Source organism: Protopterus annectens, chromosome 6.part0 (genome assembly GCF_019279795.1).
Source record: "Protopterus annectens isolate FY-2018-M chromosome 6.part0, PAN1.0, whole genome shotgun sequence".
Classification (NCBI taxonomy): Eukaryota; Metazoa; Chordata; order Ceratodontiformes; family Protopteridae; genus Protopterus; species Protopterus annectens.
The window spans coordinates 1,945,012,148-1,945,032,831 of record NC_056737.1 but is presented as its reverse complement, the minus strand read 5'-3'; positions in this window follow the sequence as shown (position 1 = coordinate 1,945,032,831).

The window sequence follows — 20,684 nt, the reverse complement described above, 5'->3', positions numbered from 1 at the left end:
CTTCCCCTTCATGTTAAGCAGTTTGAGTCACTGTCCTTTTTTAAATATAAGCTAAATGACTGGATGGGTTGCAACACATTTACCTAGAGATTGAATAGTATATGAAGTCCTCCTGGAAAAAGGATGAATAGCATGAGAGGCATGAATAGTCATAATACTCAGTGGAACTGGAAAAACTATGAATCTATAAACAAACTAATCAAATGGTGCCCTTGAAAGATAAAGTTCAAAACGATATACCTAAAGGCAAGAGGGATGAGTAATGATACATGCAGATAGTTAAGAACTGAATTCTTGGAAACATTCTGAAAGGTATTTGTGAATGGTACCTACTGGTATTATATTGTTGCAATTGTGATGTATATTAAAATGGTCATTGAAAAAAACTTTTTTACTTGAATGTGTAAGCAGTAAGGCAAATTAACATTTAGTTGTCAAATGTTAAAATATGAGATGCGTAATGGACTTTACAAGTGAAAACTAAGTCAAAGTAAATATATAATGCTGCAAATTAAATCTCTCGAAAGACTACATCCAGGTTTTACCTTGTGTATGAGAAATTAGCTGAGGGTTTAAATCTTCAGAAAGATGTTTCTTGGCAACGGTTTTATAACTAATTTGTTCAATAAAATCCTTCATATAACTACCTTCTCGAGGCCACACATATTTTTAGTAAGTAAATTATAATAAACATTGCTACCAGAATAATATATTTGCGAATATCACTACAGAGGATTCATAAAACAACAACACATGCCCTATCAGATTATAGTAAATGTAATTGTAGTCTCATGTTCAAACTGAGATGTTGCTTTTTTGTGCACAGTGTGTGTACAGAATATGTTATGGAACAAAAGACAGCTTTCTGTGAAGATATTCTTTAGATGCTGGAATGTGTCTGCAAATTGTGGAACCAACACATGATATGCTGCTTAGAAGACTTTGAAAATGCCCCTTTTTATAATGATTTTAATAAATCAGAGTTAGGCTGGGCAAAGATTAAGCTCTCAGAGAGAGAGGTAAATCAAGAAATTGGGCTTTCCATTATCAGGAAGATTATCAGACTTGGTCTAGTTATGGTTTCTAAGTACTACACCTATCAAGACAGCCCTTGACATAACATCTACTTATATCATATGATCACTTTTTCTTTTATCAGTATTTTTTGTCAAGTGATATAATTTATCATTTTATTTAATCCAAAACTTTGCTCAAACTATCCTGCATTGGCCCAAAAATGGAATTCTGGCAATTAATCCTCTGTAGTTAATAATTTGTGTGTTAAATTGCTAAGGTTGTAAACCATTTTACTGACTCTATCCAGTAACACCGTCTTTATTTAAAAGAATAAAATGTCAAAAGGTAAAATGGTGCCTAAGTGTCAGGATATGAATGATTATGTCAAATAACGCCCTGAAAAAGAGTTACATATAAGCAGAGGTCTGGAACTGGATTTTGGCAGTCTTAACAACTGTGTGAGCCACATCTTAAGGGAAGATGTCCGTAATGCATCTTGGTTGAACAGCCTTCTCACATTATTAACTGTTTCATGGCAACTAATGTCCTAATGTAGGGATCCTGATGACTGAGAGGAAGTATCCTTGTATTCTTACTGAATAAACAGACTTAAAAGCAATAGGGATGCTCCCTTTTCTTTTCTTTAAATTTTTGGTCTTTGCTAATGCTGGTGAAGGTTAACATTCAACAATCCAAGCATCAGAGTTTATAATTATTCTTCAGTGACTAACATTAAACTGTGGTCAGAAATCTTAGACTATTTTTTTAACCTGAGATCTGAAGTCAAAAACTGTTGAACAAAATACAAGAGGGAGGGAGAGAGGGGGGGAGGCAGAGACATGGTTACTGGCTGAATATTAACTGAAACTTCTTTAGTTACGCTAACAGCTCTTCCACTGTGTTACATACAGTATCTTCATTGTCCTTGACCTTCAGTATTATGCATTTTGAGTTGGGGTCAGGTATTAAGAAAGGTACCAATGAAGAAACTGAGAAAGTACTACTTTGGCAGCCTTATTCCTGTGTTTGTAAGTCTCCTTTGATGACGCCATCTCAGTGGAAGTCATTGAAGATGGTATGCTATCGTCAGCATTAAACAGCTTGAAACCTTTTCCCTTGCATATGCCTTTTTTGTCTTTTTTTAAATAATGTCCTTTAGTTTCTAAATTTTTCCTGACATTCTGACTTGGAAAAGTACTTATTGTTGTATTTTCTGTAATGCTACTGTACAACTGTGTCTTTCATATACAAATTTGAAGCTTTAGAACACTTGAGTTTTGTAGATCATTTAAATGTAGTACAATTTTCACATTTATCAATATTATGACCATGGCCTTAACAAACTAGGTGTTGGGTATCTTGGTCATTAGGTGATATCTGAGTACCACAAGCACACCCTTTTATAGGCTTTGCTGTCATGAATTGTGTTTGGCATTTGTGTTGTTCTGCGCTGAAAAAAATAGAACAAAATTAAAAAAAAAGAAAAACAGCCAGTCTGCAACCCCCTGCTTGTTAAAATTAATTCCAATATGACTGGGAGCCAACCATACTCACACCATGAAAGAAAGAGCTGAAGAAAATGTGGAATAATGTGGGATATATAACAGATTCTGCTGAAACCTAAACCAATACCTAACAAGGTACCAGAACTGGTACCTAACACAGAGGGCCAGATTCCAAAAGACTTGTGTAGGGTATATCTGTAAAGCAGGCTTATACTCAAATAAGTCATTTATACCAAAAGCAACCCCTGGATTCATGAAGCCATTTTTTCAGTGCAGGAACAATGTAGCAGCTCCTGCACAGAAAATGGCCGCCAAGTGATTCAGAATAGTGCTGTTTTTCACGTGCATGAGCGGCCCTACACTGTTCTAGCACAGAAAACCATTTGGCATGCAAATCACCTCATTTGCTGGTGTAAACCAGGCAAATTAGGTGATTTAGCGATTCACCAAGCTGCCTGGACTCCATGTTAGAACAGTGTCAGTGCAGAAATATATTCGGTTATGCAAATGACAAAACGGAGTCATGACAGCTCGTGAAAAAGTATATATTATGTTCATTATTCATGCCAATGGCCAAATATAACGCCATTGGCATGAAATATTGTTTCATTTTTATGAAAATTAAACTTTTTTTTTTGGCCGATCTTGGCTGTTTAAGCATAGGGCAGTAGCATGTGCCGAAAATAAAAAAAAAATGTGAAAACTCAATTTTAAGGTAAATCTGCATTTTGCCATTATAGTCTATGGCATGTAGAATGCAAACAATACCAGGGAGCACTGTTTGCAAGGGGGAAGGGTCCGTTTTACTGCAATAAATAACGACCTACACACTGGGGTATGCAAATGAGGGGAATGTTACCGAATCACAAAATATTCTAAGTCCACACACTGCACCTAAACGTGTAGGTACTAGAACAAGATCATGTAGGCAGGAGGAGCAACTAACAGGAAACAGGGGTGAGTAATGCCTGCTTTAAACACATTGGAGCTCAGTGGCCTGTGTTTGCCCTTAGGTAAGTGCAGCTAAGGAAGGGGATATGTTAGCACTGTCTACATTGCTTAAACAGGTGTGCACGGCACGCACCGGGTTTTAAACTAAAAAAAAAAAAAAAAAAAAAAACAGGAAACAGCAGCAATGTTTACATTTGAGCACTGTGAATGTGCAGCACACCTTGGGGCTCAAACTAAGAGGAAACTGGTAAGGGGAAATAGCAGTAGGAAAGCAATCAAGGAGAAATAGCATAGCTGGCAGATGGAATGTATTAGAATCAACCAATTACACAGGCAACAGCCCAGAACACCACTATAAACTATGCAAACACCTTTCAGACTGTTTTTTCCACAAACTCTACACCACCGGTGTACACAGATGGGGGATTTTTAACTGACAAAACTAACTAAAAGCTACCGTTTTACTCTATCAATATGTGCTAGAGGCTGAGGGTGTTGAGGAGGAGAATCCTGACAACTGACCCAAGGTGAGGAGGAGGAAAAGAGTGTACAGACCCAGGGTAACCTACCAGGGCCTACATGAGCTGTAGATAGTGGAGAACTATAGGGTGGACAGGGACATTCTACAGCAAACCATTGAGCTGTGTCGGCCACGCCTCACACACAGAACTAACAGAGGGGAACCCATCTCAGTGGATACCAAGGTATATATAGGCTTAAGAATACTAGCCAAAGGTACCTTCCAAAGACCAACTGGGGATATCATGAGAGTCTCACAGGCATCAGCATCCAGGGTACTCCACCAATTCCTGGATGCCATGACACCACATGCCAATGAGCACATATATTTCCCCAACACCTGTGAGGCATTGACCAGAAGTATGTGTCTCTTCCACTGTATAGCAAAATACCCTGAGGTAGTTGGTGCTATAGATTGCATGCACATCCACATCAAAGCACCTCCCAGCAAGCGGGGTGGGGTCTACATAAACCACAAGGGCTTCCCCTCCATCAACTGCCAGGTCATGTGCAATGCCCAGGACATTATCATGCAAGTGTGTGCTGGCAGCCCTGGTAGCTATCACGACTCCTACATCTGGCATTCCTCACAGCTGTATCAGGGGTTTTCCAGGGGGACATCTCATATGACCATCTAGTGGGGGATGCTGGCTATGCACTGGAGCAGTGGCTGATGACACCCATTAGCAATGCACACACACCCAAACAAGAATGCCATAATGAGGCACACGCACAAACCAGGATCATTGTGGTTCCGCTGCCTTGACTTATCTAGTGGAGCCTTTCAGTACTCCCCAGCTACATGTGGACAAATGTTTGTAGTATTTGCCATGCTACACAATATGATGCGGTGGAAACAGCTGCAGCAGGAACAGCACGGGGATGGGTCACACAGCCCCCCCAGCATTGCCAAGGCCACCACAGGCACAGAGGGGCTCAGAGGAGGAGCTTCCTGAGCCTGGCCCTGTAGGCAGATGGAGACATGCCCAGTATGCCCTGTCCTTGGCAAAGAGACAACACTTAGCACACACACAAACACTATAGGGACCCAGGGACTGATAGCTCTCTCTGACTCCCACATACAGTACAATGGATACCAAACATGACACTACCTGTGCTTTACCATGTATAGGGAGTGTACTACGTGCATCCAACATAGTCAGCCCTCCAGCACCGTCCTCAATACTGGCCAAGCGACAAAGTAAGTTACTCTCCATATCAATTAGTGAAATGGAGTAGTATGTTCTGATAGTTGTATGTATGGTATGGATGCAAGCATGCAAGGGAATTGGGTGGCTGAATAGGATAGCAGCAGACAGCTATATGGGATAGCAGGAAATCCATAACAAATACTGGTTTCAACATACTAGGTGGTACTACAGAAGTTGAAAACTTCCACTGCAGTACTTGTGGTGGCCCAAATAACTGTGGGTGTCCATAGGTCACACACATGCATGTCAATGAGGGTTACATACCCACCACCAGCCTCACCCAGCAGGACAGGTGTAGATGACCATAAAGAAAGGCCAGGCTAAGGCCTCCAAATGATGGCAATGGTGAACAGCCCCCCTCCAGACCCACACAGACATACTACAACAGGTCTGGCAGTTGCATTTTAGTTCTGAAGTGTAAGAAGTCTGAAACTGAAATTTATGCTATTAAAGTCTAACATGTGTACTCTACTGATATGCCTCCTTTCTGCATGATAGGTCACAATACAATATGAAATGGAAGCCAACAGAGTAACTGAAATACCAGAACAGTCATTGCAAGAGTTTAAATTCTTCAGGTGTGCACCCCCCCCACACACACACACACAATCCCATGTAGAAATACAGCAACATGTAAGTTTAAGGAGTAATATCACTGGAGCACAGATTGCCAGAGCTGTCCCAATCTACATGATTGTTTCATGTTTACAATATGCAGGGGTCAGTGTGGTAAGTTTGTTGTGTGTTTGATATTGTCTGGAAGTAGTCAGCAGTCAGCATGTAGGCCTGGATGGTTGTGTCCCAGTGGCCTACATACAGTACTGTGGTTGACAGGGCCATGTTCCAACAACTGCAGTGCCATCCACACTGCTTCTCAGCTACATCCATGTCAGCAGTTGTACATACTCACTGTCCAGATGTCAATATCTGTCATCAGAAAGCTGATGACACCATGAACAGGGGCCCATACATAGAAACAGTACACATGTGGAAGTACCCTACATAGAGTGCATATAAAATAACTGTCAACTTCACACAACTTTGAAATTACACACAGAGGTTAGCATCACATTAGTTGTCCCTCTAGTATGGAATACTGATAGTCTGGCCAATCACTGGCAGACCACACAAGGCACAGTTATAAAGTAATGACAGGCTGCCCATGTCCGCACACAAGACAGCATAAGGGGAATGTCCCAGGTATATATGTGAGTCAGGTGCCAGTAGCTTCCATATCACACATGCACTCAGCTCACCGCACCATCAGCCACAGGTTTATCACAGGTCATACCATTGCTGTAGGGATCATATCATTGCTGTAGGGAATAAGTACAGCATGACTCATCTCTTTATGGGAATACATACATGATGCTACATGCTGAATAAGTGTCCCATGCAGGTGTGTCCCTAGCTGTAAGCAGCAACCTACCCACATCCAGACTCTTGGATCAGTATGAGCAGGAAGGATTGACAGGAACACCTCAACCACTTACCACTGTCACCCCAGGGTAATCCACTGGTTTGCAGCCTGGGAACGTATGAGTGACAGAATGCACTGGCCTGCTACAGATGGCCTACAGCACTCTCAAGTGGCCTACAGTCCTCTGGCAAAGGCTCATGTCTCACTCATAGTGCCAATGTACAAAATGTCAGGAGGTCCTAACAACCTAACACAGTAAACAGAAACTAAATGCAAGGCCATGCTGACAAATGCCAGTAGCATGCTTCCCCATGTGCTACTGCAAGTACTGTGGACCAAGCCATAAATACTACTGGGATAAAGGCTCAACTATAGGGATACCTCTGAGATATTGCTTTCATAATGTTAGGAAGAGGAGAGGATAACAGAGGGGTGTAGAAGCATAGATGTCATGGAGTGTGTGAAGTCTGAAACTCTAATGTCTACCCATACTACCCACTGACTTCAAACCCATGAATGAATAGCCACAATACTGTTTGTAAACTACAATGTGAAGGTAAACTGACCAGATATATGAGTCCTGCCTCTGGATAATCTGGGTATATCTGTACAGCTGAGAGGTATGGTCCCAGCAGGATATGGCCATTCCATTAAGTTGAGAAAAGCACAAGAAGGGAATCCCCAGCCAGCATACTACCAAGGTGCTGGACCATTTACACAGAACCAGCAGTCTATTGTCTGTAGCTACCCATCCACAATGGCAGGAGTGTGCCAGAATGTGTAGTCTATGCTTCAGAATATTGGTGTCAGCTTCATTCATCTTGTATTTCTGTGGTAAATAACTGTGAGCAAAGAATGATATCTGTCAGTAGTTGATTATATGATAAATCACAGTGTAAAACAGTACATATATCAGAAAATCTATGCTATAACCAACCATGTTACACAAGTAGCACAGACAGCAATAGTTACAGTATCTCCTGCATGTTACACCCATTGTGTCTCCATATTGGCAACCTATCTACAGATATCCTGCAGAAACAGGTTGCTAGGTGTAGCTGTAGCACACAAAACCTTGGACTGGAGTACAACTCTCCCTGGAATGGGTTCACACACTCAATATAGAAGGTCATACTGGGCGTGCTCGTACACTTAGAGAAATGAAGCCCATATCTGACAACACAGTGGACTATAGATATCTGTTACTCGCAGATGTCTGTGCACACACACCAAATTGTACACCATTTATACTTCACACACACACCCATTGAATAGGAATACTCACACATATCTAAGGCCAACATAATATAATATGTCAAACACACACCCACAGAGATGTGGGGAAGAGAGAGACAGCTATAGAGAGAATCCCATTATGAGGCCTTCCCCCCAGTACACATCCCATTGGCCTATATCACATGTGCTGATGTCATTCACTGTATAAATTCCTTTTGTTAGCCCTCAGCCCTATAGTCTCAGTGGTGCTTGTGATAACTGTGTAGCACTATAGTACAAATAAGTATTCATGTAGCATTTCTAATCTCAGTCCTGTCAAATGTAAAGTTGTGTGTGCGTGTTTGTGTTTCTAGATGAATGAGTTTGAGGCCATTCACACTCATTACACTTCCAATTGTCTTACTTTAGCACTCCTGCTGATGTCAGTCACCTTGAAACAACTCTTTGGGCAGCTTGCAGCCCTATAAGCTCTGTGGCACTCATGATAACTGTGTGATGCTATAGTGTAGCAAGCTAGTTAGGTAGGAGTTTTAATCCCAGTCCTGGCAATTGTAAAAATGTGTGTGTGTTCTAGATGAATGCGTTTCAGTCCATTCACACTCATTGCCCTTCCCATTGCCCTACTTTAGCACTCCTGATGATGTCAGTCACCTTGAAATAACCCTTTGGGCAGCTTCCAGCTTTGTAAGCTCCGTGGTACCCATGATAACAGTGTAATATTATAGTGTCGTAAACTAGGTAGGTAGGAGTTCTAATCCCCATCCTAGCAGCTGCGAAAATGTGTATGTTTGTGTGAGAGAGTGTGTATGACTTTGTTGGGACATGATTTTGATGCCATTCACACTCACTGCACTTCCCTTACCCATCCATTAGCACTGCTGCTGATGTCACTCACCTTCAAAGATAGCTTTCCAACATATAAGCCCTGTGGCGCTTGTGATAACTGTGTAATACTATAGTGTATCAAAGTAAGGTAGGAGTTCTAATCCCAGTCCTGGCAACTGTGAAATTGTGTGTGTTTATGTGTGAGAGTGTGTGTGTCTTTGTAGAGACATGATTTTTAGGCCATTCACACTCACTACACTTCCCTTACCCCTCCTTTAGCACTGCTGCTGATGTCACTCACCTTCAAAGATATCTTTGGACAAGTCTCCAATATATAAGCTCTGTGACACCCATGATAACTGTGTGATACTATAGTGTAGCAAACTAGTTAGGTAGGAGTTCTTATCCTGGTCCTGGAAACTGTGAAAATGTATGTGTATCTCTGTAGATTTAAGTATTTTTGTATCCATACACAGCCAGTCAATTTCAAAGTGTAATACTTTACAATGGCTGCTGATGTTATTCACCTTAGAAGTATGTTTGGATGCTGTTCTACCTATAAGCTCTGTGGCATGTGTGATAAATGCGTAAAAATGTTGTAGCAGTAACTACAGAGGTAGGGGGTTGAATCTCATTCCTGTCAAGTGTGTGTGTGTGCATGTGTGTGTGTGTGTGTGTGTGTGTGTGTGTGTGTGTGTGTGTGTGTGTGTGTGTGTGTGTGTATATCTATATACATGTGTTTGTAACTTAAAGATTTTGGCCCCATTTACACCCAGTACACTTCTCAGTGGCCTACTTTAGCACTCCTGCAGATATCATTCACCTTAAAAGTACCTGTTGGCAACCCTAAACCATGTAAGCTCAGTGGTGTGTGTGGTAAATGTGTAACATAAAGGTCTTAAACAATAGTTAGATAGAGGTTCGAGACTCACTCCTGGCAAATGTAAATGTGTGTATAGGGTAAAGTCTTTTATGAAATCTCTTACCCACTACATCACCCAATGCCATTCTTTACAAGGGCTGGTGATGTTCCTCACCTTAGAAGTACTTTGGGAAGCATCCATCCTATAAGCCCTGTAGGAGCAATACATACATAGGGAGGGGTTCAAAACTCAGTACTTGCAGGTGTGTGGTCTGTTTGTCTCTGTCATCAATATCCTGTGTGGGTGCTGGTGTGATTGTGTAATAACAGGATCCATTGGGGGTGGGTTTTGCTAAATTAATGACCTAGTGTATGTCCCAATGTCCAAATTACAAGGCCAACAGTTGTCAAACACCATAGAGCTTGGTATAGACAATCTACAGCCCTAAATGTGTAGTGCCATGTGCAATGACTATGTGACAGTATGGAATAGTTAACAATATGTCTAGCATTCTAATACTCAGACACCACTCTCCAGCCAGGAATCATACACAAACACACTTGACTAGGCATCAATCACTATATCAGTAGTTCTCTTGCAAACTGCTTCACAGATAGTACCCACGGTGTGATTACAGTGGACACCATGTCAAACTGATAACCAGACATGACTGGTGTCACAGAGTATGGACCCATGTCCTTTCATGTTTGGGATCTACCCTTCTGAGGTGCAGGAGAACACAAATGCACCCTGGCTGAAAATGTTTGCATACAACAGTAAGGTGGGTGGTAGCATTCTCAATCCATGTGATGTTGACATCATGCACAAAGGTCACTCTGACACCTATGACTGTTGTCAGAACCCTGGACATTACCTCAATGCCAGGAGATGTGCTGCTATTACCTTTGGGAACACCATGGCTCGCATGAAGTAATACATTGGTGGTAGTCCACTGAACAGTGACATTGTTAGAACAGAATGGGGAACACAGGTTGACAGTCGTCTGTCTGTCGACCACAACAGTGTCACTGACATCAGAAAGTACTTTGATGTGTTACATCTCATGACTAAGTGTGTGTTAACCAGCAAGTAAAAGAACATGGTCACCCTGTACCCTCCCCTCAGTAGCCCAATTAATGTGTACAGTGGCACTTTTGATATGTATCCCACTGGACACCTGCAACAACTGTAGAGTCTGCAAATGTACCCCATAAAGAGAATACCATGCCTTATACACATGCCCTGTATGGACAGACTTCATTAACTCCAGTGAAGCTCCATATTATACTGTCTATGTAGGTGCAATCACTACCTCAATTATACAGCCATGTCTCAACAAACTAGGTCAGGAATGCTACATCTGAAGATAGCAATCTGTCCACATAACATGCCCCAGAGACTTCAAGCACACTTCCACACTTTAAAGGACATGCTTGTGGGACAGGTTCACAACTCAGACATGGTCCATGTTATGGAATATAAATCACATACATGTATAGCAGTGCACATCACTGGCCACCCACGATAGAAATCTGGATGAGTGGATGGGGAATACAATGCCAATCCCTGGGGACCACTCCAGACTATACTCATGAGCCACACTGGGGACTATTGTCATGTGATGTGATGCCAGGGTATTCCCTTGGACTAGCCTTGTAGAGCCTTCAGGCCCATTCACCTACTACACACCTATGAAGCAATGAACCTATGGATCTCAGTACTGGTAAGTGTGTGTGTTTTTTTTGTGTGTGTGTGTGTGTGTGTGTGTGTGTGTGTGTGTGTGTGTGTGTGTGTGTGTGTGTGTGTGTGTGTGTGTGTGTGTGTGTGTGTGTGTGTGTGTGTGTGTGTGTGTGTGTGTGTGTGTTTGTTTGTGTGTGTGTAAACAGTAATCTCAGTGTGTTTGGTTGATGAATATTCCCTGGGGCTGTGGTTATTAGGAAATGGAGGTGTGTCCAAACCACAACACGTACCATTCTCCACTCTACAACAGATGTTGTAAATCAACATATACCTATGTACAACCCTCAACCTTATAATCTGTAAGGCATATGCAATCACTGTGTTACAGACCTGGGAAATCCATGCAGATACAGCTGTACCCTGCCTAAGACATGGAGATGTGTTACCACACTGCCATACCCCTTGGTCTTGCTGCAGGGCCACATCCTGGTGACATACAGATGCCTACAACAGAAACAGGATACAGCATGTGAGAACACATTCACTCAACATTAATAATAGCAATAATGCATCATGGCTAACACTGTACACACATTATGATGTGTACCCCTTACAAATGCCAGATGACAGCAACTTACACAGCATTACATATCTCCAGTTTAGTAAGTTCACCCTGTGCATCAGACCCATATATGCATGTACCTGCATCAATAGATTTGATGGCAGGGATCTGGCACAGATTTCATCATATGCACAGGGTGCTGTGTAGTTTTGCCAGAGGCCTAGGCTGTGCCATTCAGTTGACAGTATGGGTGTGTGTTTGGGGTGTGGGAATGGCATGGTCTGTGCAGGTGTGATGCATGTGTGTGGAGGTGACCTTTTACTGATTGTGATGTGTGTGTGTGTGTGTGTGTGTGTGTGTGTGTGTGTGTCTGCATGCACACAGACACTCCATGTGGCTGCCCTACACTGATGTTTTTTGGACAGCTGTGACCAGTACATGGCAGGGTATGCAGTTCACCATCTCTGGCCATGGACATGGGAACTGGACCTGCCAGGGGTATCATGGGCACCACCAGAGACAAGGCCAGACATAGTACTGCTCCCTGATAGTGATGGTTGTCCACTGGATCCGAGTCCCTATTGGGACCGGCCAGGAACATGTGCCAATGGTCTGCTGCATCTTGGCTTGGACATCACACCCCCCTCAATATTGCCAGTGTTACTGCCCATACGGGGGCGTGATGCATGATGGTGCACAGCCATATGCGCACTCAGCTTATTGTAGTGCTGAGCTACCTTCATGTGGCTGCTGCATCCTGTCCACCAAACATTCAAGCACAGATTCTCCATGGTGGAGTGCATGACCTGACCCCACCATCTATCAGCAAACTTATTGCCCTCACACAGGACCCCAATGAGTTCACAAAAATCAATACATGCACCAGGGAGATGTTCTTCAACCACCCTGTGCATTTGTCTGGTGTTATGTTCATTATGTGCCTGTGCATCCATCACAGACTGAAACATGCACCTGGTTACTGCAGCAGTGGCACTCTCAACATGGGCTGGATGGGCAGCCATTCTCCTCTGAGCTCCGCTGCTTACCTGCCTGTGGGGGACCTTGCCAGGACTCTGGCTATTGCTAGTGCCTAGACACTCACTTGCCATAGTCAACACACTTGCATGTTCTGTGCCAGCAGCCAGCTGTTCTTCAATGGTGGCCACTGGTGATGTTGAATGCGTTGGCACTGTGACTGTGTGCTGGGATGGGGTTGACAATGGTGGGATCCCAACCGATGACACAGATGCAGCCCCTGACAACCTAACCTGTGCCTAAATACGGTTATCATCATGGTCAGAGTCGCCAAACAAACTAACACCACTTACATAGCGGGAGGGACTGCGACCACCATGTCCACCTGTGAGGAAAAGGCAACATACGTACATTACTATCAGCACTATAAGGTTTGTTGATACACATACTCACACACTCACACACATGAGGTGTCCCACACGCATTCCCCAGACCACACATTATGCAACAAATGACAGACATGACACACACTGAGACCAAAACAGACACACTATAGACAGGCCCTCAACAACATGCAGTGCATACCTTTCAACTTACTGCAACTATAAATCTACACCAGTGGGATATGTGAATGTTTTTAGTTGGTGGTGAGCCTTCACCTACAACACACTGCACCCATGTAAACATTACTGCTGTTTATCTGTATAGCACCATGGCAAAAACCTACTGAACATTCCTCAACTGTACTGAGTTTCCAGGGATATCTACATATGTGGTTCATCTTTCCTGTCTACTGCTCATACCTCCTATGTTTGTCTGATACATTACTGGTTTGTCCAGTGGATTGGTGACCCTACTTAATGTCATACTGCGATTTGCAGATGGCATAACCTGCAGTACATGTATGTGAAAACAAGGGTGGTTACTCAAACAACTTCCCAAGCTTGCAGTGGATATATTAATTTTACAGACATTTTTAACATGCAAGGATATTGTGACAAATCACATGAGACATCAGTGATATTGCCATAAAATTTCCACCATTTCATTTGACATATAACCTGTGCACTCCAATTGAAGGAAATACACATCAGGTAGGGGTAAGATATCGTAAATTATATGACTACATTAGATGGGTTGCATGGGGTGCAGACCCGTAAACTGGTAAACCACCTGTTGATCTCAGTGCAGCATTCAGTCTTCTTGGGAAGGTGTGTATCAGCATGGCACATCTTGACATGACAATGTTTGCACACACTCCCTTGCAAAACACATCCAAATCCATCAGATTGCGAGGCCATCCCCTGTGCACAGTGGTCGTCAGGTCACCACACAGATTATGTATTGTAGTTAAGTGTGGTCTCAGGCTTGGCCACTGCAGACTGCTGATATTGTTCCTGTGAAATGATCCTTTAGTCCAGTGGCTGTAAGGTGTGGGCCATTGCTGTCTGCAATGTTGAAATTCCTCCCCATCCAGAGCTATACGGCAGACACCAGAAGGATTATTGCCAGAAGGGAATGGGGTTTGAAACCGGTCATAATACACTCCAAATTGGCTACAGCCACAGTTCAAACCTGTGAACAGCAAATGCAAAGTAGGACACTGCCATCAGTCTGCTTCAGTGTGTGGGTAGTCTGGTTCTGCTGTTGTGCAGTGCTGTTATTGGCCAACAGTAACATGACCATATTGTGGACTAATACAGTCTAACGTTTATGTCATAACACCTTAAACACATTTCCACACATGCTTTTTGCTCAGGACTGGATGTTGTTTGTTGTGAGGAACAGCTGTCATCTCCCAAACATACCCTATATCCAAGATATGTGGAGACCATGGAAGATTGTTGTCACATGTAGCACACAGCCAGTACTTTCCACAGATGTCTGACACTCCTTCAGTGTTGCTGTATGGCTCCTGGCAGCCTCCCTAAACATTGTTGGTATTGCATCCTCCACATACATGTAGGGATGTCCACTTCTTCACAATGTCACTGTTGCACCATATCTGGAACACCTTTTGATGACTATCTGCCCTGTGTTCCATGGCATATGCAATGCTGTGGGTATGTCTCTGTAGCCTTCTCTAGGCTGATACCTTTCTAAAATGTTATCCCTTTGCAGCATGTTAAGCTGTATGTGAGCCATAGCTTTTGCTGTAGCAGGCAATTATGTGTCTATGTTAGGATAATCTTGGTATGTGAGCTGAGTGTTATTTGCAGTTAATCCAAGAGTCCGTAATTGATGGCAGGTGTGTATCTAGTATGATGTCCTGCTGTGGTTTTGTCCCAGGTTGCTACACTACAGTATGGGCTTCATCATGTGCACACATATGCATCTAGTTTATTGGACAATGTCCATGTCACATACTTGCTCCACTAACATATTAGTTTGTTTGACAATTGATTTGTACAGAGTATAGGTCACATGAAAGGTTGGATAGATGTTTGGTCGTGTGTATTGTGCTCACATTGTCATATATTAGAAATACCTGGTAACAGATGTGTACACCTGTTATATGCACTGTATAACACCAATGTATACAATATATCCCTACTCCTGGCCCTTTGTCCCCACATTTTGGCAATCTTTATCCAGATGTCCTGCAATGACAGGTTTGTGAGGTGGGTATGCTACAGAGATGTGACAACAAATGCAAATATGCCCCTGTGATATACACTGTGATATTAGGTAGTGAACTCCACCGCAAGTGATCATGCAGATATTGGAAGTTGTCTGTTTATAACAGTTGTGTGCATGGTCACATGCATGACTTTAACATGCCTGGGGTACTGGTGAGCCACAACAGTAAATTCTCATACTCACCGGCTTCAGGCTGCTGTACCTTGTGTAGATGAGAGGGAGCTAGGTAGTTGTGAAGGTGAGGTATTGTTAGCTGATTCACAATATGCATTTGTCCATGATTAATGCTACAGTTATACACAGGTACAGTATAAACTATGATAGTACACATTTTGCTGTCCTTTACCATAGATGTGCACTTTTGTGCATTACTAAGCCCCAACCACTGATGTATTTTGCACTGACATATGCATCTAAAGACTCTATAGAACACAGTTGTAATGCAACCTCAATACAGTGATGTGCACTTTTGCCTTACCTGGACGCTCCTCACCTGTTGCCTGGGTGCCACCCACCTTCATGACTTTTATGTCCTGTGCTGATGATCTAGTGGGGACTACCCCAAGGTTGGCCAGGAGCACCTCCATTGCCATAAGTGGGGCCTCTCTAACTGGCCCTCAGCGGTAGAAGAACAGTCCCTCTCTACAGCAGCAGCCTGCTGCTGGGCACTCTGGATCAGGTCAGTCACCCTGTGCCTGACCTGATCATATGTCCGGCCATGGTGGCCCATGTTGTTGACTCTTTCTATGATCTCATCCCATAAGGGCAGTCCTTTCCCGCTGATGTTGGCGACCCCAACCAAAGAGGATGTCATAATTCTCCAGGATGGCCTCAGTTATGGCCGCAGTCTCCTGTTCAGTGTAGGCAGGCTGCCTCTGCATGTCACCTGGAAGACATAAACAGGGAAACACATCACAGGACCTCAGACATTCCACAGACTTCCTGACAGAGACAGCACATGACTAATTATCATCAGGAGCCACTACATATGAACACATCATAGTAGCACTATATGAACATGAATTGTACTCCTGATCCTGTTCTGTTTTATTCCCCCCCTATTAGAGCCAGTACATTCCATAAACCACCATTCACATCTGTGTAGAGGGGTGACAATGCCTGTGTTCCTTGCAGATGGGCTGTCAATGCTGCTCAGGCTTGGCTCACATACAGTGTGTAATGGAGCTGGAAGCATATGTCTGAGTCCATGTAGGATGCAGACAGGAATGTTATCAGTCCCCAAGGGGACTTGCTATTTTCATGTTTAAGTGGGCGGTGTGCACCTGATCCATGATGATGAGGGTAGGGGTGCATGTGGTGTGCATATCCTCCTATCTGATGTTGAGCCAGGAAGGTGATGTTTGGCCTAAACGTGTCTGCAGCAGGTTGGCTGTAGTGATGGTGTGTGTATATGCTATGATTGACCTCCATTACAGGGTGGGCTAGGTTGTTAGCTATGAGACTGCCGACATATGTGAAGATGGCTTTACAGTTTCCCTCAGTAGATGTTCATAGGTTCATAGGCTCATAGGTAGGTACTAGACTATTGGCCTATATAGGCCTAGCCAAATGGTACCCTGGCTTTTGCCACCCAAGAAAATTATTTTCCTGTGCCCCTGTCAAGCAGAGCCACAGAAGTGATCCCTGGGGTGAATTTCCTACCTCCCATCCAATCATCAAGATTGCTAGCTAATGAGGAGATTTGCTTGATATAGATAGGTAGTTTGTTCCAGAGTATAGGAAGTCTCTGAGATAGGAAGCTATCCCTTCAGCATGTTCTGTTTATTGTGGTGACAAGGTTTAGGTCCCTAGAGCGTGTAGCTCAGAGGGATTGAGATTTCTTTACATGGAGCATGTCCCACAGCTCTGGGTTTGACATAGCTTTGTATGTTAAGCAGAGATCACCTCTGAGTAGGCGATATGCGACAGAGTAAAGCTGGAGTTTTTGAGACAGTCTGTGTAGGGCATCTGTTTGAGGCTGGTAATCCTCTTTGTGAGGTATTTCTGTGGCCTTTCCAGTTGTTGTAGATGTCTTGTGAGGTACATACCAAAAGGGGTGTTGTACTCTATAATGGATCTAATGAGTGATGAGTAGAGGGGAACGATGACCTCTTTTTTCCTGGATGAGAAACCTTTTGTGATGAGGTGTGCCACATAGAAGGATTTCCTGACTACTGTGGCAATGTGATTTTCAAAGGAGAGACTACTGTCCACCTGTGTCCTAAGGTCTCTTATCACACTTTCAGTGTTAAGTAGACTACCGCCTATGTGGTAGTTCATGGGTACAGAGTTTTTACCAAAAGGGATGACAATGCACTTTTTGACGTTGAGCTTGAGGCCATGGCTTTGACATCAGGCATCTGTCTCAGTGAGACCCTTTTGTAGGATGTTCACATCGTTAGGAGATTTGATTATGGCTCCTAGTTTGCAGTCATCTGCAAACTTTGTTAGCCAAAGACCTTCTGTGTTAGCCTGTACATCAGAGAAGTAGATACCAAACAGGAGAGGACCTAGGACTGAACCCTGTGGTACTCCACTTGTCACTGGTCTGAAGTTGGATTTGGAGTCTGCTGTGTCCGATTTATACTTAGAGTCAGCCTAACAGTAATTCACCTCTGACCTACTATGGTTATTCAGACAAAGGATTACATGCTATCCAGTTGCTGCCTGCTAATACTTTCCTCTGTACAGCCAATATAGCATCCCATTATGTGCTTTGTGCACTACTGCTGTCCAGCAAAGGTGTTTACTCTGCTTTGGTGGAGACGGGTTGTACAAGTTAGGTATTGCTGAGGCCATACAGCTATGTGGGTGGTCATATAACTGTTTGTAGTAGGCATGGACACAAGGTCATAACACAGTTGGAAACCTCTACTATTTCTACATGATACTCCTGCTTATGACAGTACCCATGTCTGTGTCCGGGCAATGCAACAACCATTAGCTGTAGAATTGTAACTCTGTTGGATGCACAGACATTAGGATTACATGTGTACAACATGTACGGCTCATTTACATGATGTTTTGCATCCTATGTTGTGTGTTATGAGACAGCCAGATACACTTAACCATACATGCATACACCTGCACAGGTAATAACTGTTATACATTTCTGTTCTGTGTCAGTATGGCGCACTGTCATAACACTTTTTTTGCTCAGTTATTTCTGTCAACCTGGTAGGATGGGACATGTGGAGGATGCTGTACATACATGGTGGGCTATGGGCCAACATTAGTGACACTGTCTTCATATCGCTGTATCACATGTACATCCATTGATAGTTGGGTAGCCTTTGCATTCACAGTCATACCCTGGAGGATGTGCGATGCTCCTACGGCAGGCAGAGATGGGAATGTCTAGGAGTGTGGTAGTGAGTGGTAGGAACATTTACTGTTGCGTGTATGGCTGGTATTAGTACAGAGATAGTAGATATGATGGACAGATGAAATGTGGATATATTGTGTGTGCCACAGACAAGATGGAAGGGGTTATGTCTGTGTGCATCATACTCAGGTACAAATAATTTTAGCATGGAGTGTCTGTGAGGGGAAACAGTGTAGTTGCTAACCTAATGGAGCATTATGCCAAGAGTGTGTATGGCAGTGATAAAAGTGTCATGTAGCACAAGGTCTATGCATCTGTAATTAATGGTGTAATGATGACAGTTGTTAGTGCATATGCTCCACTAGTTGCATGTGTGATGGATAAAACTGATGTACTTTACAGTGGTTGGATGAAGTTGTGATGACTGCACCCAAGGGTGAAAGAGTGGTGATTGGAGCAGATTTCAATGGGAAAGTTGGTGAAAGAGACAGGGGGATGCAGAATTGATGGGCAGTTGTGGTGTTAAGCAAAGGAATGCAGAAGGTGAGATGGTGGTGGAGTTTGCAAAAGAGGTTGGACATGGCTGTGGTGAATACGTATGTTTACAAGGCCAAGTGGCATAAGGTGACAGACAAGAGTGGAGGAAGATGCACACAGGTGGAGTTTCCCCTATGCAGATGGGCCTGTTTGAAGGGGATTGGAAATAGTACAGTGATGAAAGGGGAAAGTGTTGTTAGGCAGCAGGGAATGATGGTCTGTGGGATGATGTTGGTGTTCAAGAAGTGAGGGAGGAGTGTGAGGGAAGCACCATGGATCAAATGGTGGATACTGCAAAAGGGTGTGTTAAGATGGGTTCAGGGAAGAATTACAACAGGCAGTGGGTGGCAGCAAAGAGTTACCAAATGTCTGGTTACATACATCTGATCAAGTAAGGGAGATGAGTAGAATGAAGCTTGATGTGACATCTGGACAGAGGAAGGGGGACAAAGAGACCTGATTGTGGAATGAGGAAGTACAGGGGAGTATACAGTGTAACAGGTTGATGAAGGAGAAGTGGGATTGTCAGACAGCTGAAGACTGTAGACAGGAGTATAAGGAGATGGGGTGCATGGCAAAGAGATTGGTGGCAAAGGCTAGGGATAGGGCGTCTGGATGGTTCTATGTAAGGTTGGATACCAACGATGGAGGATAGGATCTCTACCATCTGGCTTGACAGAGGCACCTAGATAGGAAGGATGTGCAGCAAATAAGGCTGATAAAGAATAATGTGGGAAACATACTCACAAGCAAGGAGAGTGTGTAAAGCAGATGGAAACAGTACTGTTATAGGCTGTTGCATGAGAAGAATGAGAGAGGGAGGAGGTTGGATGATGTGGGCTTGGTGAATCAGGAAGTGCAACAGAATATCAAGGAGGAAGTAAGGATAGCTATGAAGATGTGCAAGAATGGTAAGGCTGTTGGTCCAGATGACATACCTGTGCATGCATGGAGTTGTTTAGGAGAAATGGCAGTGGTCTTCTCAGCCAGATTGTTTACTGTTATCTTGGAAAGTGAGAGGATGCATGAAGAGTGGTGGAAATGTATTTGTGTACTGATTATGAGGATAATTGTGGTGTGCAGAGCTGTAGTAACTATGGAGGCATAACATTGATCAGTCACAGCATGAGATAATGGTAAAGGGTGGTGGAAGCTAGGTTAAGAAGGGTGGTGAGGATTATTGATCAGCAGTATGGTTTCATGGCAGGAAAATCAGTGCAGATGTGATGTTTCCTCTGAGAGTGTTGATGGAGATGTACAGAGAAGGTCAGAAGTAGCTGTGTTGTGTCTTTTGGACTAAGAGACAGCATATGACAGGATGCCTAGAAAGGAGTTGTGGTATTGTATAAGGAGGTTATGAGTGGGGGAGGAATCTTTAAGACTGTTACAGGATATGTTCAAGGCTAGTGTGACAGCAG